Source organism: Haemaphysalis longicornis, unplaced genomic scaffold (assembly GCF_048455015.1).
Source record: "Haemaphysalis longicornis isolate Haplotype H1 unplaced genomic scaffold, Haemaphysalis longicornis Haplotype H1 scaffold_3, whole genome shotgun sequence".
Classification (NCBI taxonomy): Eukaryota; Metazoa; Arthropoda; class Arachnida; order Ixodida; family Ixodidae; genus Haemaphysalis; species Haemaphysalis longicornis.
In genome coordinates, this window is record NW_027526335.1 from 27,094,068 (window position 1) to 27,119,856 (window position 25,789).

General features: G+C 47.1%; 1 long non-coding RNA gene across 1 annotated transcript in view; it reads right to left on the reverse strand.

Moving 5' to 3' along the window:
- Nucleotides 1-236: 236 nt before the first annotated feature.
- The window catches only part of LOC144174182 (uncharacterized), a 251,175-nt gene continuing 225,622 nt past the window's right edge, over nt 237-25,789 (reverse strand). The window contains exon 3 of the long non-coding RNA XR_013323439.1: nt 237-1,636. This is a non-coding gene — a long non-coding RNA (uncharacterized LOC144174182). The remainder of the gene's footprint in view (nt 1,637-25,789) is intronic.

Below are 25,789 nucleotides of genomic sequence, written 5' to 3' on the forward strand. Positions count from 1 at the left end.
GAGAAAGCCAAGAAGTACACATACTGCAACGTGTTAGACACAGGTCGGAAAATGAATGTAAATATGGTGAAGAATATACATAACGCTCACAGCCAGTATGTACCTTCTATAGGCACCAAGATTTAACCCCACAATTAGTTTCAGGTTATCAGGATCCGAGATGGACGCCTGTAGAGCGTAATAAAGAGGATTGTGTCAACAGACGGACGGACGGACGGACGGGCGGACGCACGGATGGACAGACACACAGACAGACAGACAGACAGACAGACAGACAGACAGACAGACAGACCAGCACACACCCACGCGAACACAAATACACGCCCGCATGCAGGAGGCGCACTCACGTAATTATTGACGCAACTAAAACCCATAAAAATATGATCATCCTTAAAATTTTTATCGCCATCATCAGCACGAACACCACACCATCATCAATATCCCTCCCAACTTTCTAACACAACACGTACAGTCCCCTGCAGAATGAAGCGTTAATACTTTCAATGACTTTCTGAAACTACTGTGTTGGGCTATCGTTTATTCCCTGCGAGCAAATTTTTATGTTACGTTGCACATATGATTTTACACCTCTCACTGCGTATAGGTCATTGCTGTTGAATGCGCCCTGCAACACGGATAGTCTACTTATGGTTTGCTATGCACGTGTGGTCACCAACTCTGCTTATTTGCTTTATTTGAGCCAAAATGTTCTAAACGGAGTTTCTTATCTAATCAATGGTGACCTTTCTTTGTTTCCCAGCGTTACGCGCGTACATCTTTTTGGGGGCTGTTTTCACTTCTTTATTGCTTTTTGTGGTCTTTTTTCTTCTAAGTCAGTGCCTGTTTCCGCGCGAGCCCCCAAACACGACATTTTCCAAGTTCTGAACAAGAACAAATTCGCCCAAAATTTGGGAGCAGCCACGGATGGAAGATGCAAGGTTTAGAAGAATAAGCGAGAATCTCAAAAACGCACGAAAACTTTCGACAGGGGAAGCCGGACGGAACTACAAGACGCCAGCCTTGATACTTAAAAAGAAAAGCGGCCAAAAAGAAAAGAACGGAACAGGTGCGCCCGACTAAACAGAAGCTTAAGAACTGCTACGCTACCAGTTCAAATCGCTCCCTTTTTTCCCTTCTTTCTTCGTCCTCTCCTCCTGCAACTTTTCTCTTTCTCCGCCATCTTCCCACGCCCGCGGGCTGGGTTTAACTGAATGACGTGATCCTTATTTTGGTGCGGCGCGGCTTTCAGGCGTGCCGGCAAAGTTTCGGGCAACAAAAGCTGGTGCGCCTGATTGATTCTAGTCGTGTTCCGGCGAACGAACTAGAACACGGGAGAGAGAGGAAGAGAAAAATTTGGCGGGAAAGAGAAACAAAAGCGGCGTATCTCCCCTCCGCCTTCTCGTAACCCTCCAGGATGGAAGATTTTGGCACCCCGTGGTTATTAATGGTCTTCCTCGGGCTTCCAGAATGAATAACCGGCGCACACAGCTTGGTGTGCACGGCAAGGGACGACGGTTGCGTGAGGAGGCCTCGCGGAAAAGCGAACATTTGCAGGATCACAGCAGAGGCCGTGTCTTTCCTCCCAGGCTTCTTGTTTCAACAGATTCGCGAGGCATGAAACTGCAATTTGGAGAGCCTGCGTAAAGAGAAAAAAAGGAAAGCCTATTTGTCAGGTGAAGAAAGGTTGAAAAAAGCTCCCCCGCTTCTGTGGAGCTGTGGCGTTATGATGTTTGGAGTCATATAAGAGGCAATTTACAAGCGCTCGAGCCTGATGTATGCTGCGCTTTAAACGGACGCCGAGTGCGAGCAAGCGTGATCGTCGCAGTAATTAACATGCGTGCATGGCTGGTTTTCTCGGAAATGCGCCCTGCAGCCCGCGATTCAGGAACCATTGCCCGCTAAAGGTAAACCGCTTCTAAAAACGTTTTGCCCAAGTCCACATGAGGCACTCTCACGGGAACTAGTGTGTTTACATAAGTTGAAGCAGTTAAGAGCAATAAATTAGTGATTTTTGGTGTAGCATAGTATTCGCAGATGCCGTCGAATGCCCAGAATAAATGTACGACCCTTAAAGTATGAGATTCATTTGGCAGCCATAAAGCTCAAGGTTCAAAACGATGAAAAATACGATGGCATTAAACTTAGTTAGGGAAAAGCAGCAAAGGGTTTTGTGAGTAATGGGGACGAACGTAAAGAGCGCACGCAAGTCTCAGCGAAGAAAGGCTTCCGAACACGCACCTGAGAACGCAAACAGAAATCGCGCCCGTTTCGCCATGCAGAAGAGACCCCCTAAAGAAGTATTAACAGTCATGTAATACGCAGCGAAAGCGAGTTGGTATCAAGAGAGACCACAAAACAGGCCACCACTTAGGCCTCCCTCATTTCGTATTCCGCGAGCGGCAACGAAGGTACATGAGCTATCAAACCACCGCGGGGGGCCGGCCAGCCGTCAAACGTCAGTGGCGGCGTGGTCGGAGCGGGCGTTGTTCTTGAAGCCACCCTCCGTGGGAGCCTGAAAAAAGGGGCGCTCCGCTTGCCGGACTCTTATATCTCGACAGCGCAGCCACCGTGCGTGGCTGGCCTGCTGTTGTGCGAACGTGCTGGGTTTTTCTTGCGAATCTGAGGGGGGAATAGGCTGGCTCTCGTCGGTCCGGCTGGCACGCGAATGGGAAGGCAGCAACGGCGGCACTGAAGAGGTGACGTAGAGGAGGGCGGCTGAGTTCCCTCTTGGCAGAGTGGCCAAAGCAGATCGATAGTGGCCCGCCAAAGCCCGTCGCCCGGCGGCTCTACAGGCCACTTGTTAAGCCTTCGCCGACGCCGGGGTCAGGTCGCTTTCAATAGGCCGCACGCCGGTACGCGACCAAGCGGTCGAGCGTTCGACCCCCTCCGGCTCTATCGTCTCGGATTCGAAGGACCGAAATCTTGAGGGGCTTGCGCCTCTCATCACGTTCGTTCCTCTCTCTCTCTCTGCTTGTTTGTTGTTTTGTTGTTAGTGCTGTTTCTAGTTATTTTTTTGTACCCATCGCCTTCACTGTGTTTATTATTGTTAGTTGTTCAGACTTCAACACAGGAAGTACAGATGTAATGTGAGACTTTTCGTAGTAATCAAGATTTTATTCCTTTTTATTTACTGTCAATTGCAGGCGATACAGTATCGTGGAAAGGAACTTGTTGTTCGTAAGCTTCGTGTAAAATATGGTGTATGCTGCGGGAATTAAGAACATACGCTGTTTTTTTTTCTTTCAATAGGGCGGCGGAAATTGTTAGGAGAGGGAAATTATAAATGACGGATTGCAACCTCACCTGACACCATACTGTTCAAGCGTCGTTACGCCTTGAAGTTGTCATTGTGTATTTCTGCTTCTGCTCCCTCTCAGCATACACGATTTGTTCCGGATCTGAATAGGCGTGACGAAAAGACATGCATAGGCCACTACCTGGCTTTTAAATATAAAATAAAATTTAAGCCTCCTACGGTACCGATTATTGTTCTATTCGAATGGGAATTTATTTACATATAAGGACACCGCAGTGATGTCATGAGAGTGAAAATATCATCCGCGAAAACATCAACTACAAAAAAATTACGTTAAATATAAACGTCTATTTAATAAATTGAAAAAAAAAGCAACACCTCATTCTTTTTTAAATTCCCGGTTTATTCACTGAGCGATGATTAGGATGCGGTTATTCACCACACACACAAAAAAAGGACAACATCCCCTTTGTTTCTTCCCATAAAAACTAAAATAATTCGTGGTATTGTTTCACCTCAGGTGACCGTAACTACAGGGGAGTGGTAAATTCTCCCACAGCGTGTACGATGGGTACGGTATTGCGCAGTGATAACAGGTACGAAAAAAGTTGTATACTTTGCGTGAACGGTTTTCCCGCATTTTCTGCCGGTCTCTTAAAAGTGAACGTATAAACGCCACACCGCGCCATCAACAATCGTACGCCGAGGAGCTTATCTATCCAAGAAAGTCAAGCCGTTGCATCAAAGGATTCCAAAGCGGTGCAAACTAGCCGGGCTAACAAAGTCTTTGTAGTCGCACTTCGCTCCAGCACCGAGGTGAAGCGTCGGTGGCGCGATGGGGCAAAATATCTCCCACCACGGGGAGCCAACTTCGCTTCGCCGGTGACAGTTCCGACGTGCACCGCGTCACTCGAATTGACGCTCCTTTCAACGACGCCGTCGCGCACCCCACGGTGAAACGATTTTTTTACGACACGCTTATCGCCTTCCGCGTGGAACAATGAACCGGCACTGCGCCAAAATGGAGCGATGAAATGGAGAGCGAAGGAAAAGATAGCTGTTCGCTTCAGCGGAGATTCTATGGAAGTAAACGGTGGGTGGGTGTCCCGGTTTGGTTTGTGCGGTGGTTTTTCTCCTGACCGGCTTCTCTACCCACTCTTCAGACCGCCACTGTCTGTTCTGGACAGAAAATGATTGAAAAGAATTTGTTTCAGTTCTACTGCTTTGTTAGTCGCTAGTTTCCTTCGTAGGAAGAACATTGGTATGACATAGATTTCGCGAACTTTACGACGTTTGCATACTAGCGTGGTGAAACAACACTTCTAAAGTATGGAGTGTTTTGTGTATAAGCTACGCGTGTTCGCAAATTCTCTAACTACTTCCAGAGTAGGTTTGACGAGGGATGTCGCGTGAACCTCTGAACGATTAAATATTGGGATGTTTCCGCTATTACTTTTCACTCTCAATTATTCACTCTGAATTGCTCAATTTGTAACAAAGATAGCGAGCGACCGTAAGAGCTCCAGTCTCCCCGAGCGGGTATATCTTCGGCTAAAGCGGAGGCTGACCTTCCGAGTGGCATCAATCCCCCAGAGGGTATATGTCGCCCGTAGCCAGCGGCAGCTCCATCGACAGTGCTTCGGCGCGAGACCTGCGCGCGGACTCCAGACCTCGTTTGGACTCGGGAATGGCCAGACCTCGTTGGTACCTCTTGCCAGCCCTGCCAATAAACCTCATTATAAATTATTCAATTATTCAATTATTCAAATTTCAATTATTCACTCTCATTATCTCTTTCCACTTCATGTGTTTTTGTTTGTTTCGTTCTGGTGGGTTGCCTTTGCTTAAAGGGGTCAATTTCCCGCATTGTATTTCTTTACAGTAACGGTTTTGCGTTTGAAAAATTGCTGGCAACATCAATTTTCACTATTTTAACATTTGAAATTCGTTTAAATTTTGCGTATAACAAAGTAGCTTTATTTGATATGTACTTTACGTTACAGGAAATATTTTGATGCTGTTTTTTATACTAGCCTTTATTTGGAATGTAATCAGTGTATTTAATTATCCCATCCGTATGAATACATCAACAAATGGTCTGTCGTCTTTACTAGGTGTTTGGCCGTTAATGCAAAAAACAGACCATATAAGGCGTTTTTTTTTTTCGAAATGAGCCAGATTTAGAAACCAAAACTGAGCCGGATAAAGCGGCAGTGACAAGAAAAACTCGGCAAGGTTCCTCAAAAAGAAGGGATGGCTAGAAAATAGTTGAGATAATTCCCTGAAAACCTGTACGCAGACCGTACTTTGTATCGAAAATGTGCCAGATCCTGCTGTTTCACGGATCAAAATAAGCCAAATGCATTTGCCCGATGAGAGTTTTTTTTTTTTTTTTCGCTTGAGTGTCCAGACCTTTTCCTGGGTGTTTTCGGGAGTTTTCTTGTGCGTTTCGTGGCTGCCTCAATATGAATTCAGGCGGCAATTAGGAGATAGGCGAAAGATCTGTCCACAGATGTCTACGGCAAAGTGAACGAAATGAAAGAGAGATGTGAAATAATGATTTCATTTCATATCCCTCGTTCATACGAAACAACTGTGGCTATTATTATTTCTTTGTTCCCATATTTACCATTTCAGTACCTAACTAAATAGCCCCCGATTACAAGCCCTGGCAAATCCTCCAAACCCCCTACCCCGCTCTCAGAGTACGAACCACTTCATCAAGGTGAAGAATAAGATGTAAGCAGCCTTCTTGCGAAGCATTTTGGAAATTCACGGCAAAGCAATGAAGAGCTTGCTTACTTCGTTAGTGCCTTGAGGCGTGCCAAAGATAATTACACTAGGTAAGAATTCTAAAAGAGCAACTAATGGTTCCAAGAGGACTCACCTGCTCTACATGTATAGTTCTACTGTTCTTGAGGTCCTGTTGCATATTTTTAATCCCTTTACCACCAAAACTCAAGGGCAGAATGCTTGAAAGTCAATTTAAATAACGTTTTAATAAGAAAGCGGCATAAACTTGAGTGTTTCAATTCAATACGAACCAAATTCAAACTTATCACCCCAATAATGATTTAATTCACGGCATAATTTTTAATTACTTGTGGCCATAAACTTCCCCTAGCTGACATGAAAAATATATCATATAAGAGTTGTGATGGCGCTGCATTTAGGTCCGGTAACAAACTTCCGCTTGTTACTAAAATTCGCGTTAGGTGGACCTGGCTCATTTCGAAAAAAAAAAACTCCTCATATGTTAGTAATGTGTACAGCATTACCGGCCTGGACCCTTGCCTGAAAGAGTGTGATGGAAAGACTGTAGAAGTTCTAAACCTATTCATCTGCAAACTCGATATCGTTCGTCAACATCGTTTCGCGCGAATTGTGGTGGTGTGGTGTGTTGCTTTCCTGTTCACCAATCGCTACCGCTTTTGCACACTTTTACAGTGGGGCAAGCAAACAGAGGAGAGACGCTTTTGTTAAGGGGTTTCTTAAAGGGGTACTGACACCAATTTTCGTCGTTGATATTATTTCACAGTTCGCTTCCTTTGCTCAAAAAATTCCCTGGCTGAAATATGAGCGGCCTGCGACGCGAAGAACATACTTTAATGGGATCTCATTTATCGCGACAACGGAACAGCACGCAGAGCGGGACTCAGCAAATTGACATCAGCGTAACATCATCCCGTGGTAGACAAAAGAAGTGACGCGAGCAGTGCTCGTCAAAACCTCGTGACGTCACTTCACGTGCGCGGCACCGCGAGCGGCCACTGGGCGCCGGCGCATTCACAAACGGGTGCGCGTAGCCAGAGCTAAAGGCATAACCGCTGCCCAGAAAGGCGCTGTTGGCAAAAATAAAGTTCCATACACGGGAAAGAAAGTGATAACACAGCTCGCAATCGCAATAGCAGTCGCCACCAGGACATTTATTGAAAGCGGTCATCGAATTTCCCCCGAAATAGTAGGCCTAGCACCTTCAGGCAGCTCAGCCATTCAGCTCCGGCAGCGGCGCGGTCGAAACAACGCCCCCACCGGCCTCCGCAGTGTTTAACGTCCGCACAAAGCGGTTAGGTCATGCCGAGATTCTGTCATATGCGCATTTCGGGCTGAAAGCGTGGGAAATTGAAACAAACAGTCTTCAGGCTGTAAAATATATTTTAATTATCGCGCGCTGAAGTATTTAAAGGAGTACTGACACCAAATTTTTATCCATAAAAAATGATATAATTGGCTTCAGTAGTTTGTACAGATGCCTCACAGAAATTTTTGCAGCGATCCGAGGCCGCAATCACATCTAAAATCGATTTTGATTGTCCCGGCCGCGAGCTTCCACAAATCGGCAGCACTAGCGAAATCGCTTTCGGCGTGACGAAACATCGGCCGGCGTGTCTGGCCGGTTCAGGGTGACGTCATATAGTCGTTTTCGGAACCGGAAACGATATCCTGCGCTGCTGTTGTCGGTGGTATTCGTTTGAGCGGGAGACTTGGGTGTAGCTGTGTGAGCAATGCTTGTAAACTTTGCGCACTTTGCGTGTTCGACGTCTTTGCTCTTCAGTTCGTGGCCGGCGCATGATGTTCCCTTGCACTGGTGCCGAAAACTGCGCGGCACCGCGGTGACGCGGCGGTGCGCGTCGCCGAGCTCGCCCAAGTTGTGCTACGGCAAGCTCGCGGAATGCGAAGTACTGCTCGTGGAAGCCTATCCGAGCAAATCGACGACGACGCCAAGATGCATTATTTTCCACGCGACGACATGCAGCGCTAAACGTGGACTGAGTTCGTGCGCGGCGGCGGCCGCAAGAACTGTCGCCCAAGCCAGCGGGCTCGGCGTTGCTCGGGTCAGTTTCTGCGTTGGGAACTTTAGGCTTAGTATCGTGGCGAATATTTGATCACCGGTATCTGTACAACTGCGAATGACCATCCCTAACACAACTTTTCACCCCACTACCATCCCCTTTTTCGCATATGGAGCTTTATTTTGGCGATAATTTCCGTTTCAGTGATCGGTTACCAAGACATCTGCCGTGGCCTGTTTTGATTCTAGCGCGCAGGTGGCGGCATCTTTCGGCCGCTCGCCGCGCCGCGGTGCCGGCAGTGCTGGGTCGGAGCGCCGAACCTCCGCGGCCGGTCAGCGTAAGCTTACCATCGCGGCAAATATGTGAACGCCGCTTTTAAATTCAGCGCTGATAACAACTCCTAGCACAATTTTTCACCACACTAACATCTACTTTCTCGCATGCGGAACTTCTTTTTCGCGATCAGATTGATTATAAGAGTGACGACAAGCTTTTGCTATCACGCTCTGCGCCGGTTCGAGCCACAGTGATATTAAAACGGATGACGGCGAAGACATCGCCGGCCTAATCACCTGGCCAAATAAAGTTGTTCTGTCTGTCGGGTGGCAGCGACTCATCCCAGTCTGACGATTCAGACGACATGTCGACTGCGCGGGCGAGTGCGAACCATGTGCAATCGTAGCAGACGATGCGGCGAACGTCCCTGACGTCACGGGTGAGACCGTGACGTAAGGCTGACCCGCTTGCAGACTGGCCTTCGAACGGCCATTTTTCCGCGCGGTGACCGAATTTGAAACTGGTTGCAATAAACGCGCTATAATTAATTATATGCTGGCGGCTGACGGCTTTCGGTTTGATTTTCGTAATTACTGGGCCCATAGGTATTCTTTACAGCATAAAAACTGAAAGCGAGAAATTTAGTGTCAGTACTCCTTAAAGTGCCGTGTCGGGATCGCGAGACCATTAGGCATCGATAAAAGTAGTAAGAATGGATGATAAAATTTTCGTGTCGGTACTCCTTTAAAAGTACAGACAAGCGATTTTTGAGGATTATAAGCTCTCTATCCAAAATGAAAGGGAATTAGTAAAATACTTTAAACCAAAACGTTTTTTAGGGCCCTGGAAAGTTTGAACGCCGAATATTTAGATCTACCATCCTTAGGTACGCTATCAAAACAAATGCTGGCAACAATGACCATGATCCACGTGGCCACACACTTTTACCTGCTTTTCACTGTACGTGAACAAAAGAGGCATTTAAACAGTTGACCCCAGCTTAAAGAATAATAAAATGAAGTCTTTTCTATTCTTTGCGCCGGTCACGACTCACGAACTGGAACCGACGGAGTTATTTGTATGCGTATGATAGTGACATGTTTCGGTACTGCATGGCACCACATTTCCGATTTCTGGATGTTAAGTGCCGAATTAAAATCATTTCCGGAATTTTACTTAAAAAATTCTTTTGGTTACTGGACTATATAAAATGCTGGCTTTCATACGAGCTAGCGGACATGCACTCCACAAAAATCGGTTGCCTGTCCCTTTAGAGTATCTCAGCTTCAATCAGATTCTCCATGCTGATTAACGAGCTCTGCAACGAAGTTATTATTTGATGAATTACGGCGGCCCAACATGTCAATAATATGCGAGATATGTGCGTAACTTCATCTGCAAGCTGGCTGCCTGTGCTAAAGAGTCTTCTTGTGGAAGAGCACGCTTTACAGGCCCTTCTCCAGAGACGTTGCGTGCATACATGCTCCCTAACTTTGGGAGTGTGGTAGACGAAGAACGGTGGTCGGAAAAAATATCTCCTCTCTTTACTTTAGCAGTGCTAGCTGTTAATCAGAAACTTGCGCTAATTCTTTGTCAACTCTTCGAACGCAGGGGTCGTTTTTGGTTATCTAACTCGTGGCGAAAGGCGGGTGAGAGAGATATAGGGCCTGACGGGGCACGAGCAGCCAGTTTATGACAGCTTTACGGACACCTGTGTGTTTTGTTGGGGAGTCAAGCCTTTCACTCGAAAGCCTGGCGTTTAGAGCACTGTACCGGATGGTGCTCGGCAGTATTTGTGGTGGTGAATCCACTCAAGGCGTACACCCTGGAGGGTAAGCCGTGCAAATGCGGAAGAGAACTTCTGATCGAGTGGGTTGGGGTGATTCTGCCGTTCGACTGAGGAAAATCCCGCGAAGGTTATGCGGCGTTCTAAATCAGCAAAAACGTTTGTAGAACCGCAATTAAGATTTAATACCGCAGAATAATTGGCATAGCGGTTTCAGCTAAGAGTAACGTGCTCATTACTATCGCGTTATTCTTGGAATTTTTTGTGCTATCGGCCTCGTGAACTGCAGTTTTGAAGTGACACGTGTCGTCACCCGGCAGTGGTGGTGGCATTATTTGCATGATGAAAATAAAAAATATGTACAGCAATTTTCGATACCACCTCATTTCAACTCCCTAGAAATTTGCCGGAAAGAAGCAAATGCGTGTTTTGTTGTATTAATGTAATGCTCATAACCAGTAAAAATGTCTGTTCATTGAAACTCAGTGGCATGTACCTAAAAATGCTTCTAAACCCTAAGTTCCCTAATAAAACCTCACGACAGTACATGGATCAGCTGGTTGCCACGCCGAGGTGCACAAAGCATATAGTACCCGAGAATAAATAAAAATACCAGAACCATAGGTGCATTTGCGTGTCTGCACCCTACGTGGCGTGCGGCCGCTGCGAAAAGATGCTTTGTATAAAGCAAAACGGAACAAGTCTTTGTTTTTGTAGCTCCCCAAAGATCCTTCCGGTAGCAGTATAGGTCCGTCCGTATATACATCACAAAATACGCGGAGCATCCCATGTATATGCATGCTTACAATGTAAGTAGTCATGCCGGCAAAATGTAGAGAAAGCTTTAAGGCCAAAACACAAGTAACGTAAATATTTACGCTACACAGCGACACAGAAATAAACAGATAGGCACACACCAGCCACAATTCGGAGACTTGCATCTGTAGTTTTATTGAAATGCCCCTAAATATCTCAACAATATAGTCGTGTACAACTTGTAGTTTGCGTTTCTGCCACAGTAGGTCCAAGGAAACGAGTTCAAAAGGTGCTTGTTGCCAAAATATTTTTGCTGACACAGATAACGTACGCTGGAATGTAGTTACACGAACATCCCGCACAACTTTATCAGCTTTGGAACAATCTCCGCTATTCCAAATGTTCTTTTTTTTTCATCGGCACAACGAATGTGAGCGGAACCATCTGTGCAAAATTATAGGTCCCGTTGTGCGCTCTACCATGTCCGTGCTTGTGGCAATGTTGAGCGATGCAAGGGTAAACAACAAGGTAACTGAGCGTTTCGAGGCTATTGTGAAAGCGTCCTCAGCCTGATCTACGTCCAAAATATTCGCATATTAAGTACGCGTTTATCAAACTCTGAATGCGTTTTTAAAAAGCATCAAGACATATTTTTTGAGACCATCCAATAAATACTCGTACTTTCAGCAGTTTCAAATCGAGTTTTTCTGCGCGATTGTATTTTCAAATACCTGCACTAGAAACCTGAATCTTCGGGACCTAGAAGCCACATATCCTGGGTGTCACAATATGCACACAAACGTTTCGCCGTGATTCCACACACCAACAGACAGCAAATCACTTCTTTGCACGGAAAAGACACAGTGGAGTTTACACGGGAGGAAGTCGCTTCTGCACGCACCGTGGTAGTCGCGTCACCAGTCTTCTCTTCGTTAAGCTGTCCGCCAACTGGCAGGCGATGCTAGTTTTACCCTGACCGGGACCAGAACCTGAACAAATCAAAGCGTTTCCGGCGCCGCAAGGACGTTCGCCGTCATTTAATGCCCTAGCGGGGGCCCGGGGCCCCTAGAACAGGACTTTGTCTATTGGTTGAGTGAGTGATCGCGTCTTATATCACACACACACATCGCTTCCAGGAGACGGTGTGGGCTCGCGGGTTTTTGTCTTTTTATATTTATCTTCAATTTGGGCGATGTCGCTGGTGTTCATTTGAAGCCGTTGCAAAATGACAGCGCGTTCATGCAACGCGGAAACAGTCCCGCGCCTGCATACGACTGATTCTGTTGGGATGAATCGCTTTCCTGTCGCTCTTGCGAAAGCTTTTCGCTTTATTAAAGTACCCTTTGGGTGTTCGTGTCGCATTACAACAGAATAAAGGCCATTGTTTCTTTCTCATGCTGATATTCGTACTGCACCTAATGCGATGGTGAAGGACGTCGCCTTCACGCGGAACAAAAAGATTATGTATTCGTTGTCCGCAAGAGGGCGCTAAATACAGCACTTCAGTGGCGCCACCATACCAGCTCACGAGTCCCATAAGGATACATAAAAACCATTTTATGGTGGCTACCTGTGCGTTCATCAATAAATAAGATCATACTATCATTTTTTTCAACCCCCGTGAGTGCTATCGTCTTCACTTCTACTCTGGGATTGTTGAGGCCAGCTGCTATTTTTAGGTAACTAATGGGGGCGTATTTTTTCGACAATTCCGATTACACACTCTAACGCTTTCTGCAAAGACTTGCAAATTTTACCGCATCACATTACTTTATCCCGGTCATTCAGGACGAACAACGCATGACCACGGGAACTGAGCTAAGGATCAGCTGGTTATTCTTAGTTTTCTTGGTTGTCTTGGATTAGCTGATTATCATGCTTACTGCTGCTAAAACGATTTCCAATTCAATCCGATCCAATCCAATTTAATCCAATCAAATCCAATCCAGTCGCGGTGGCGGCGGCTCCAGTGCGCCAGCTGTGCGTCGTGAGACGTCACTGCTCCTCGCGCATGCGCAGCACGGCTCTCCAGGAGCCACGCGAAACTGATCAACCTCGGTCAGTGTAGCTCACGCTACAAAATATGCCTTTCCGTAGCAACAGAGTGCAAGCGCATTCCCGGGAATGTGAAGTGACTCACAAGAATTGTGTAATTATGTTTTGCGCTTAACACCTCGAATGTTTGGTCAGCCGCTGCCTTTTTGGGGGGTTTAAACGCATGTTTCCACAAGAAATGAGAATTTTTAGGTGCCGTTTCCCTGGCACCACGAACTGAGCTTTTTAAGTGATGTCGACTTAGATACGTTCTGCAACGTCCACCTCACTGGGGCTGGACTTGGCGAATCTCAAACACTTTTAGTCTATATACGCCGCAGGTGAAGCAGAGAAGATAGTCGAATAAAAAATCTCGAAGGCGAGTAGTATCCACATGCGCACCCACATCCACCCGCCCTTCTCACTCACAGGCGTACACACAAACTCGCACCCCACACGTATACACCCCCCTCCCCCCCCCCCCCCCCCCCACACACACACAAACATATAGGCAACGCAAGGCAAATGTTAGTAACTGGATATTTTCATCGCTTTTTAGGCCTTTAAATGTCCATTCATGTATTTTTAGCGCTTGTGCTCATGCGCTTATAAACATGGCAGGGCAAACACTTTTTACCAGCCGTTGCGAACCACATCAAAATATTTGTGGGCAAAGCCTGTTTCGGAGTCAAAGAAAGAGAATCTAACCACGCACAAAGCTTGCTGGTCCGAAGCGCGGGGAGTATCGGATGCCATCTCGTGGGTGCGGTGCTGCTATAGGGAGCGGGAAATCTGATACGAAAGCGTAATGACTGTTGGCGCAAACTCCGCGATTTTTTTCCCTCTGTTTTACTTCTTGCACGGGCGCGCTTCATCTGCCCGTCGCTACTCCCTTTAATGCGCACTAATGCTTTCCTGCCTTTAAGCCCTGAAACCTAAGACCCACCGGTTGACGAACCCCGAATTAAAGGACGAAAAGCTCGTAAAAGCGATAGACCCTCCCCCCTTCCCCCCCCCCCCCTCCCCCCTTCCAGAAAAAAGAAAACACACATGCTACTATGGGACAAGCAAAAACAAATTTTTGAAGGCTGTGTGCTTTCAGTGATATATGTAGAGGGCGGTTGCAAGCATTGGGACACTGAGTAAACAGAAAAGAAGTGCAGCTGCCGAAAAATTACCTAGTAATAAATTGCGAGGTGCATACAAATGTATCCTGATGTCTGTTCCCAGCTCAGCACAAGAAGAGATGCTCAAGCCGCAACATAACGTCGATGCGAGTTTCAAATTAATAAGTTGAATAAAATCCAAAGCGTAAAGCTACAAAAAGTTTTGTAGTATAGTTTTGCTGCGCCGAGAATTTGCAGCATTGTCACACTTCTGTGTGCGATGTACGGTGGGCGCTCAATGTAAATTCTATCGCGGAACGCCAGCGGGGAAATAGTTGCTCCCTTCAGCGTAAATGCCCGACACACTATGAGATTGACAGGAGAATATCGAGGTCGAACATAAATAGGCAATCTACAATTACGTGATAGTTTGCATTTTCGGGCATGTACTGCTCACCCGTGCATATTTTTCTCCGTTATTCATTTGCATAGCCTTCCACGGGCGTTATTATCCTTTCCAATTACATTTTATTCTTGTTGTTGTGGTGGTGGTGGTGGGTGTGGATGGGTATGCGACGTCGTACCGGGTTACTTGGGTCTGCCTTTGTTCTGTCATGCAAGCGTTTCCGCTCTCGCCCGTCCCGTTTGGTTTCTATGAGCCTCTTTGCAAAGTCTAAACCAGCTAGCTACTACAGCCGCATTCTTTGAATGGCTCTAAATCACGCCTATGCATCTCAGTGAGAAAAAAGTGATACATTATCACCACTTCATTACCGCCTCAAGGGTAATAAGTGCTTCAAGATTGGTACTATTACCCCAAATGACCGTATTTGCTGAAAAGACAAACGTGGTAAAGTAATATGCTCAGGCTATTCAAATAGCTATATAAGCTTTGGCCTTTCATGATTACAGAACGCCAAGACTAAAGAAATGCGCGACAGGGGAACTTGGATTACAACGTTAACACATTTCTGTTATTTTCCAAGGCAAAGTACGCCTTGTTGGTTCCCTTGTTTATGTATTACCAGATGAACTTCATGCCCATAGCGTAAGCCTGTGAGCAAAGATTGAGGTGGCTATCAATTATAAAAAAAATATTACAGATAGTGTAGGATAAAAGGGAATTTAGTTCGCCATGACAGGACGGTAGGATGGCGTCCTGACAGCTCGTACTGCCGGTCTTCAAAACCCTTTAATGAAGACACCGCACACTGAACAGGCTTGCAGAGCTCTTATATCAAGTTTGAAACGACGCGGGCTCTAGCTGTCCCGGCTTTCAAAGGAAGGCCCGGAGAAACGCATGGCGCAGAAAGCAAGCCCGGGCGCTTTTGAATGGCGCTGGTAGGGCTACATACTTAGCACCCCTAGTAGTCTTCTGTGGGGAAACGGAGACGTATTAAAATATACGCGAATTCGCGCGAGAAGGCTAAACAAAATATGGAAGCAAATTCTCGGGGATAGACGAATGAAACTTCGTTCTTTATGAATTGTGAATGCGCTGACACAGAAAGTGCATTAGATTCATTTCAACCCCCGCTCGTTTTTTATCGCTAGTTACGCATACCACACTTCTCCGGCCTCCTACAGCGTACGTATGAGCTGGAGCGAGTCCGAGCACGCAACACGGGTTAAGCAAGCAGTTCGCTATACGCCACCCCTTCTGAAATGAAAGGCAGAAATGGCAAAATATATACAAACACGACACGCATGAATCTCAGGGCTCTTGAGACCATTTTAAAATCGGTCAGAGACACGCCATACATGGTGCTACATAGTTAACAATTTGAAGCGGTGAAATTTAGAATCGCTGGTTGCTGTAGTAAGTTACCTCTCAGTTCGACCACGGCTCGGAATAGAACTGCAGAATAAAGTTTTATCTCTCTTTCTCTCTCCCCGTTAGACTCCCTCCAAGGCACACGTGGGACCCATTGTGGGAAAACGTAGATCGTAATGTGAAATGTGGCCTACAACGAAACACGTGCTCCCAGTGTTGTTTATACTGAAAACTGTTTTATTGATGGGGACAATTTGGAATGCCCACAAAAATCTGGAAGAACTGTTAAAGAGAGGAAGAAACATTACAGCCACTTGAGCGGTATAATCCTGTCGGTGACGCTCCGGTGCGGTTTCAAAACTTTTCCCCTTACGGCTTGACTCGGAGTAGGCTTGAAGCCCGCAGCAACAAAGTACCCACCCCAACTATGTAGATGAACGTCGGCGTATTTGAGAAAGAACATTTCCCTGAAACCTGTCTGGCTTGATATTTCCGCTTGGAATATGTTGTTCTGAGATCTGTCGTTCAGCGTCGTCCGTCAGGAGCTTCCGTCTTTCTTTCTTTCTTTCTTTCTTTCTTTCTTTCTTTCTTTCTTTCTTTCTTTCTTTTTTTCTTTCTTTCTTTCTTTCTTTCTTTCTAGCCAGCACCAATTATTAAAAATTGGCGCTGGCGGTTACGGTACTCTCTAATGCGAAATTTGTGCGCAGCTGTTTGGGTGTTTTGACTGTGCAAAATATCTTAAGGTAAACAATTTCAGACCGACATATACCTATGGTTATAGAAAACGTTTACTTGGAATGGATGGCGAAGCAAAAGTACCGGTTGCCTCGCTGATTGTTCAGCGCCCACTCGGGGTTCTGGCGTCGGCGGTGCTCAGCCTCCGCTTGGGCAGCTAGCTCGTTTAGCTGAAGCTGCTGGCGAAGCACACGACCGGTTGCCTCACTCGCACTTCAGCACTCACTCCTGAGCACTGCAGTGTGCTGAGGCACCACTCACTCGTGGGTTCTCTCGACAGCAGCGATGGCAAGCCTCTGCGGCGGCGGCGCAAACTGCGTCTCAGGAAGGGTCCGCGAACTGCGTCTTAGGAAGTGAACGGACATTATCGTAACCCGCACGCCTCCCCCCCCCCCCCCTCCCGTTTTCGCAAAGCGTCGCGAAAACTAGCCTCCTCTCGTGCGGGCACACCATAATGCCCCTCTCCTTCTCCTTCCCCCCCCCCCCCCCCTCTTCCGCGAACTTTCGGAGGAGCGTCTCGCGCCGCCACGGTGAACCACCTTCCCCTACAATTTCGCGACACTCTCCTCCTTTGCTTTCTTTCACATTTCGGTGTTCCCACCGTTCGCACAGTTACACCGCCATCAGGGCCGTGAAACCACAGACGCGGCCACCAAGGCGCTGCGCCCTAAAATTTGTGGTTAATGCCTCTCGATAGTCGTCCTCGCCCTGTTAGCGCACACTGCAGGACAAAGGCCTCTCCCATATTTCTGCAAACACTCCTTTCTTGAGATTTCCAGCCCATTGTTCGCACTGAACTTTTCTAGTAACTATTCCGGACAAATGGAAGATGCGTGTGCTTGGATGTCATGTTCTTTGAACTGCAGCTCCAGTTGCATAGACAATTGATTACACGCAGAAGACACCCCACCCTTTGAGTTTCATGTTTTCATTTGGGTTAGCAGCACCGCAAGAATGCTCACAAAGCTTCCATTTTCGGCGGCGAAACTACGTGTGAGAGTCACAAAATGAACATCGAAATATATAAATTTCGTTTTTTTTTTACTTGCTCTTTTATTATTATTTTTAAAATAACACTGCTTCTCAGCAAAAACTTGCTTAACGAGCCTTTCTTGTGCCTCGCTTTTTGTAATTCACTGAGCTATCAAACTGCATTATTTCCAATGTGTAATGCAAAAGGAAGGAAGCCAACATGCACATTGCGTAATATTCACAAGCTGCAGCATGGTGAGAATGGTTGGTTAATTCTTGTAGCACTCGATTCGAAGTAGCCACCGCAATTACAGTCTCTGAGCACAACTTTCTTCGGCCATTTCAAAATAAAAGAGCTAACGAAAAAAAGCCTCATTTTCAAAAGAGACCCCTGCAACTTCAATGAAAGTTTGCAATCCACTTCAACATCGTTCGGGTTGACGCCGCTACCAACATTTTCCATTCTCTAGCTGCAGTCTTCACGTGGTGTTTTATTATTGCTGTTCAATTATGTTCAGAAAAAAATATATATAAAAATTACCTAATTTAGCATAAAAAGCTAGCACAAATATTATCAAAGGCTACTTTTTTAAAACAAAGTCTCCGTATGATAATCCACTTCCGTCGGCCACGTCCGTGTTTCCTTCCTCGCGGTTTTATCTGCTCGGCGAGTTAAACAAAAACACTCCTTCCAGCGCGGCTGGCCCCGACCGCTGACTTAGGACCTCCAGGCGCGTCCGGAAACGTCAGCTTTCCCGCTGGACACCCTTTCTCTTCCCGCTGTTCTCTCAAGCCCGGGGTTCTTAGAACAACGGGAAGAAGCAGCCTCGCACGCACGGCTTGCTTTCTCGGCCCGTTGTAGCGTCCGCTAATTAAAAGTAAACTCGCGCCTAACACTGACCGGCCTCTTCCGCGCCCTCTCCCTCCCCCTCTCTCTTGCTGTCCTTTTTTTCAATTCCCCTTTCATGCTCTTTACCACCACGGCTGAAGTGAAAAACGCACAAGACTAACCCGCATTGCAAAGGGGCCTACATAATAGTGCTGTAAGAACAACTCGCTCCCCACTTCCGCCTCTCTCGTCTCGTTTAGCTTTCTCCTGTGGAAGTAAAGCTCAATATTTCATTCTTTTTATACCCGCCCCCAATCCGCTACTTCAAATTTGCATGCAAATGTTTTCTTTTGTTCACTACCATAGCCGTTACGCACTACGAAACGGTGGTGGTCTTCTATACTATACAACAAACGTAATTGTCATTAAGCATGGTTTTCCATCCAAGATCCTCTCTTAGCATCTCTGTTTAAAATGTCGCAAATACAGGCCGGAGCTTTCCCTTATCCATTGTTTTTTCTCTTTTTTTTGTCAACTGTCTTCGCCACTACTAACACTGCCGGCCTTTTTTACTACTGACTGTGGTAGTCTCTCTGGTACGCTCCGAATATTTATTTTTCCAGCGAACGACCAGTTAACGACGGATAACATTCACAGCAAGAGCCCGGTCAAAACTTGAACGACGTTGTGGCTCTGAGGGTACATGATTACCTTAAGGAAAAGCGCCCCAATTATTGGTTAAAGATTCGGCTCAAAAGTTGCACGCGCAGTTCATTGCACAAATCAATGCTTACGGAACATAATCACCTGAGGATATAAGGCAGGGAAGGCACAAACTCGTTTATTTAGAACTAAGCAGCAAGGGTAAATTTTGTCGCAGTTTAGCAGTTTTTGTCGTTTTTTTTTTTTTCAATCTACTACTACCAAGAAGGAGGATATGTGGCCTTGTATGGACCATCCTCATGTCATACGAATTAAAATAAAACAAACAACCCCCAGCCCTAACTCGTTACGTTTACAATTCTAACTCCTCACCTTTTTTTTTCTGACTAGTTTTAACGCGTGGAGGCCGGGCGAGCGGTACGCGCAACTCTGTGATAGAGAGTAGCAGGAAAGTTCTTTCTCGGCCGGAGATTCTCACATAACGTGAGTTCCATTTGGATAGAGCGCGTAGTGATTATAAGCGGCCAGAGGATCTGGTATGCAGGCGGCAGGTCCGTAGGTCCTTACGATTGTCGGAAGGGCATTTGTTTGAGACTGGCGGAGCCGAACAGATGGCTATCTCAGAGTAAAGGAGGGGGGGGGGATTTTTTGCTATTTAACCGCTGTTGTGCCAGTAGGCGTTTCGAGGCAAAAAAGCCCCTGCGCTCGAAATGTCGAGTGCCCAGGCTGCGGCAAAAACGAGCGGGCGTATTTGCTTGTCATTATTACACACACCAAGCATGCCCTTGCGTCAAAATAACGTAGAAGCTATGCCGGTTTTATTTGATTGATTGATTGATTGATTGATGGATTGATGGATTGATTGATTGTAGGGTTTAACGCGCCGACGCAGCGCAGGCGATGAGGCGCACCGTAGTGGAAGGCTCCGGATTGATTTTGACCACCTGGGGATCTTTAAGGTGCGCTGAAATGTCGTACACAGGGGCGTTTTTGCTTTTCGTCTCCATCACAAAATCGGCTGCCGCGGCCGGGAACCGAACCCGCGACGTCGTGCTCAGCAGAACATTATTTATTGAGTACACCAGCGGTGTCGTCGAGTGAGTTGATTAGGAGAATTAGTGACAGGCTTTTTGGGAGTCAGGGAATACAGGGACAGGGCGAAAAGTCGTAGGAGACCTGTTGGGAGTGGTTCTATCGTAACGATTTGCATGAGATATGACCTAATTCATATCCCGAGCAATATATGGACGACTGCCAAAAAATGAGGAATGTTCAACAGTGTAGACAATGCAGCCACTTTGTCGCGGTGAATTGCGGGAATGGTGCAAATGCATTCATCAATGTTTCCAACCACAGGAAAGATCGTTCGGTTAAGTAAGGCGCTGGTGACGAGTTGGTGAAGGGAACTGGCGGGTTGTTGACACCAGCCGCGGCCTTTGTCACCCTGCGTTCGTCGTAGTGGCGGATAGACTCGAAGGCGTTCGAGCTTTTCCAGGGTAGAGGCAGGTCCCATTCCGATAGTAAGGTGTATGTGTAGAGTAGTCGATGCTGGATAAAATTTGTGAGTCGTGCCGTAGTTGTCAAAATTATTGATGACTATTTCCTGAAAAAAAAAAAACAATCGTCGAAGCATTCGTATATGTCGGATTTCATGTCGCTGTTTCATTCACATGATGGCGAAAGGCTGTTTTATTTTTATTTTTTTCCCGGAGCTGCACACATCCAGGAAACAAAAAATCACGCCATATCCACGGAATGAATGATGATAAGTGGGGCGAAGCTCGAGAGGGGGAGATCATCGGTAACCGTAACTCTCCCGTGAAAGTTCGCCCATTACATCATTAAGAAAGACGTAAGACTGTGTGCGTACATTGTACAAATCAACTTTTATTTTCGGAGTCAATGCTCCCAGGCCCAGACCTGGTGAAAGACCCCGCGCCATCGGGGACTACCCCGCACCTCCACCACAATTTGTCACGTAGGATGGGACACAACGGTAAAGAAAGAACTTTTATTTAGGGCGAACTTGTGCCCGAACAAGACGAGAGGAAACGAGCAAAGGTCCTTGCGTCTCGTTCGATCTCCGAGAACGACTGCCTGCGTTCGTGGCGTGATCTCTTGCGTGATCTCCCCCTCGCAGTGCACGTGCGCTTGCGCCTCCGTTGGCGAACACAGACAAGCTCGCGCTCCCGGTGCCTAGTTTGCGCTGCCGGTTGCAGCCGGTTCTTGCGCGTGCAACGCGGCCCACTTTGCGACATCTCCGAAAGCATGCGGCGGTCACGTACCACGAGACACAAGGGATGGACAGACCCATGACTTAAGGAGCTTCGCCCCTAAAAGTGCAGATATATCTCAGTACTTCTTATTTTTCGGGAATGCAAAAGACCCGCCGCGGTGGCTCAGTGGACAAGCTGCTGAGCCCGCAGACGTGGGTTCGATTCCCGGCCGCGGCGGCCGCTTCTGAGATGGAGTCGAAAAGCTAAACCGCCCGTGTGGTCGAGATTTCGGAGCACGTTAAAGAGCCCCAGGTGGTCAAAATTAATCCGGAGCCCTTCACTACGGCATGCCTTATCACCTGTGTAGCGTCGGCGTGTTGAAACCTCATAATCAATCAAACCAAAATCAAAGCCATGCAAAAGCGTGAATGTCCACTTTAACGAACGCTTGAGATGGCTTGCTTCCGCTTTGCGTTGCCTAAGGGCTTCGTAATCACACCGCTTTAGACGCTTTGATTCGCGATCCGCCCTAACGCTTACGAATGGCTTCGTTTTTTCTCTTAGGCAGTGCTCCGATGCTCGTTCTTGCCGCCATGTGATGAGAGAGTTGACGACGTCAGTGACATTCGCCGCATCTTTCACTCGGCTCCGTTCTTCCTCTCCCTTCACCTGCGGTGTACTGGCGTAGACGGCCACCTCTCGCTATTCTCGAGTTAAGGCTAGCGCTATGGAACGCATTGTGCTATGGAACTCGTCAAGCTATGAAAACTTGTCACTGCGAATTGTCTCTCTCTACACCTATTTACGTACACAGACAATACCCGTCTTGGGTAACCCCTAGGAACGCACACACACACAAAAAGAAGTAAACAGCTTCCCTGCAAAATAAAAGTAAAGAAATAGATGGTAGTGGAGAAGCATTCACAGGGGTCATTATCATAGAAGAAGATCAGGGTATAGGTTCGTGTTCCTTAAACTAGGTGTTTTATGTCTATTTTATCTTCAAGAAGGGGCCCAAAATTATTCCGTTCTATGTTACCTGTTTATTACATTTGCCAAATTTTTGCATTATCAAAATACTCTTTCTTTGACGCGGTACACCGAGAGGAGAGCAGATTAAGAGGTCCGAACGCTCTCAGCCCTCTGCCACAGTGTAATGCTATTGCTACCTCAAACGTTTGCCTTCCCCTCTACCCGCAAACGAAAAATCACCATCATGGCGGATAACTCGTCGAAATTGATTGATTGATTGATTGTAGGATTTAATGCCGCGACGCCACGCAGTCGATGAGGCGCGCCGCAATGGAGGGCTCCGTATTAATTTTGACCACCTGGGGATCTTTAACGTGCCCCAAAATCTCGTACACACGGGCGTTTTTGCTTTTCGCCTCCACCACAAAAGCGGCCGCCACTAGCCCAAGGACGCGACTTCGATACTTGCCGGTCGCTGTTCTGAGGAAGGCGAAAAATTAAAGCGTTCATAACTCAAAATTTTAGCGCAGGTGGTCAAAATTACTCATTAAACAGGTGGTCTAATTTGCACAGGTGGTCTAAATTACTCATACCAGGTGATCTAAATACCAGGTGGTCGAAATAATTCCGAGCCCGTCCACTAGAGTTCTCTTCATATCCAAGGTGTAGCTCCAGCGTGCAAAACCCTTAATATTGGAAAAGATAAGGAAAAACGCTCCCGCTTTTCTCGACGTTAATTACGTCTGGCAGTGCTTCCGTTTGGCTTCCTTTTCGACTTCCCCGTCGAGACCAGTCGAAACAAGCGCGTGCTAACAGTGTGACGCCCTCATAAGAGAAAAGAATATCGAAAGAAACGTTCGATTCCGGAGCCACCGGGTGCAATCAGAGAAACAAGCAGCGCTTGTCGCGCCGCGAGAACCGTATTCCGAACAGCGTCTTTCAGCGCGGCGCGCGCGACGAAGGCGAGCGCGCTCGTTATTCCCACAGCTCCCTTGGACGCGCGCGCGTACGACGAGCTCGGGGGCTGATCGAACATCACCGCCGGTCAGCGTGCAAGGCGCTGACGATACATATTCAATCAGATCGCGTCAGCTTGGGGCCGCTATATTTGATCGGCCAGCCATGAGATGGCGCGAGATGCAATATTGCCTCAACAGCCCGCGCTCCCGAGAGGGAGGGAGGGAGGTCGCCCCCGAGCGCTACAATCTCGGAAGGCCGCGCTGTCCGATGTTATCTCGTCGTGTGCCACATCCGAACCCCCTGGTGGGGGTGGAAGCCGCGTCTATCGAGCGGGCTCTGGCTCGACCGTCCAGTGGTTCCGTGGACCATGTTTTCCGAGCGCGTTTCTCACCAGCTCCCCTTTTTCCTTGTCGCTTCTTTTTTCTTTCTGCGAAACGCAGAAAATAACAGGTGTGAGTAGAAAGGCGTCTGTGTTCCCAGCCATGCCCCCCGGCTGCCCGTGCTACTTTCAGTTTTTCTTCCAGCTTGTTTGTGGGCGGGAGATACCGCGCCACGCAAAAAACATCCCTCGGGCCTTTCTGTGGCGGCTGGCTGGCTGCCCGCGTGGCCACAGAGACGACATAACAAAGAGGTTGCACCTTCTCTCAGCTATTTTTCTTGGAAGTTGTGGTATTCTTATCTGTTGAGCGGCATTCTATTTTCTCGTGACAGATGCAGCTCCCATGTTCAACACGCGCCTTGCTTTCAGCCCACATTTTTAGGCACCTCCACCTCCGCCTCTTTTTCGTCTGGGCAAAACCCAGACGAAAAAAATTATCGGTGTTTAACTCGCCGAAGCTGCACCTGGGCTTCGAGGTGTGCCGTTGTGGAGCGCTCAGGATTAATTTCTACCCCCGGGAATCTTTAACCTAAATCTCGACACAGGGGCGTTTTCGATTTTTGACGCTATCTGAGAAGATCCCACCACGGCCGGAAATCGAACCCGCGGCCTTGGGCTCAGCAGCGCACGCCTTAGCCGCAGAGCCGCCGCGGTTGGTAGCAAAACCTTAGACGCGCCCTTTCTCAAAACACTACTTCTCCAATCCCTAATAATCTAAGCTACCCTTTATGTACTGTCAACAAAACTAACGGTAAATTGCCTGTATGCAATCCACTCGCGATCCCAACGCCATATCTTGTTAATATTGTATACTGACGACACCTCTTTCCAAGCTATTGCTAACAAACAGTACGTTTGGGCTCCGAAGTTTCAGCCCATTATTTTCGTGAAGTCAGTGGCCGCAATTTGACTGCTCAAAATCAACATGAAATTAGAGTAGACGTCACTACCCTACACTAGTTAATGTCCCTCGAGCGATGATCAGCTCACCGGCAAGGCCAAATTTGTTTAGATTTTGTGGAGTGTCAATGACGCTCATGAAGTTCGATCTGGTGCTTTTTTGTATGCATGGCGCCCAAATTAAAGCATTTAAAGTTATTCTGGTCAATACCCGTTAGCCACGTCGTATGTTTCAAGTCACCTCGTCTTTTTTTTTTTCGAATATTTACAATAAAGGCCTGCGGTACAGGCGTGAAGGGCTTCATGGGGGCACATTTTCTAGAAGAGTTGGCTGTAAAGCGCGGCTGTACGACCAAAACCAAAGTACAGCTAGCAATCGAGCATGGGAAACAGGTGAGGCTACAGTAAGAGTAACCGAAACCAATTTGTTTACCTCGGTCGACGCATTGCATGCATTGTGGAAACGCAACGCACATTTTTGGCGTAACGCTTAAGCAATCTTCGATAAAATGAACATGATTTTACCAAAAAAACAAGACTCATTCATTCATTCATTCATTCATCTGTTGTCGACTGAAGGATGTAAATCTCTCTCAGTAACTTTGGAAAATTCAAATTTTGGCAGTCTAACGCGCCGAAGCGACATCTAGGCTATGGGATGCCCCTTAGTGGGGCTCATAATTTTTTCCACGTGGGGATTTTTAACGTCGCTGAAACCTCAACACCACGGGCGTTATCGTTTTTCTCCTAGTAACTACCAACAACTGCTATAAGGAAGGAACGCCTTCATACCCACATCTCCAGTTCCAAATGTTATAGTTTCCTTTAATATCCATGCCTACAGTATCAGTTTATTGAACTTTAACGTGCTCAGATACTTGTGTCATTGTTATCATTTTCAACCGATCTCAAGGTGCACTCGGTACGAACCAGCTCTTCAAAAACAACTTGTCTTGCAGCACACACGCTTAAAAAAGAACTCTACGACCTTGATCTTTGTTACAAATCATGCACACGACAGTTCTTTGTAAGCGGGTCTGCCCCAATCCTTTACACCAAGCAAGTTTTACAACCTGCCTTCTTGAGGAAGAAGCTGCGCTCGTCATTAAGAAGCGACATGTTGTATCAGTCACTGAAAATATAACGTGAAAACATTAGATGCCTTATCAAGCGCGGTAAGTGACCGTAGTCGTTGTCGAGATTGTTCGTCAACGCAAATAGTACCAAAATAGCCGCAGCTTTAAAGAGAAATTAAGGAAAATCCCATTTGGGTTCGTGTGGGATTTCAACCCTGGTGGCCAGAGCAGGAGGCAAGGGCGTTCCTGCTCTGCCACAGCGCTGACCCGGAACCCTATAGCGGAACGAAATAAACATTGGCCTGA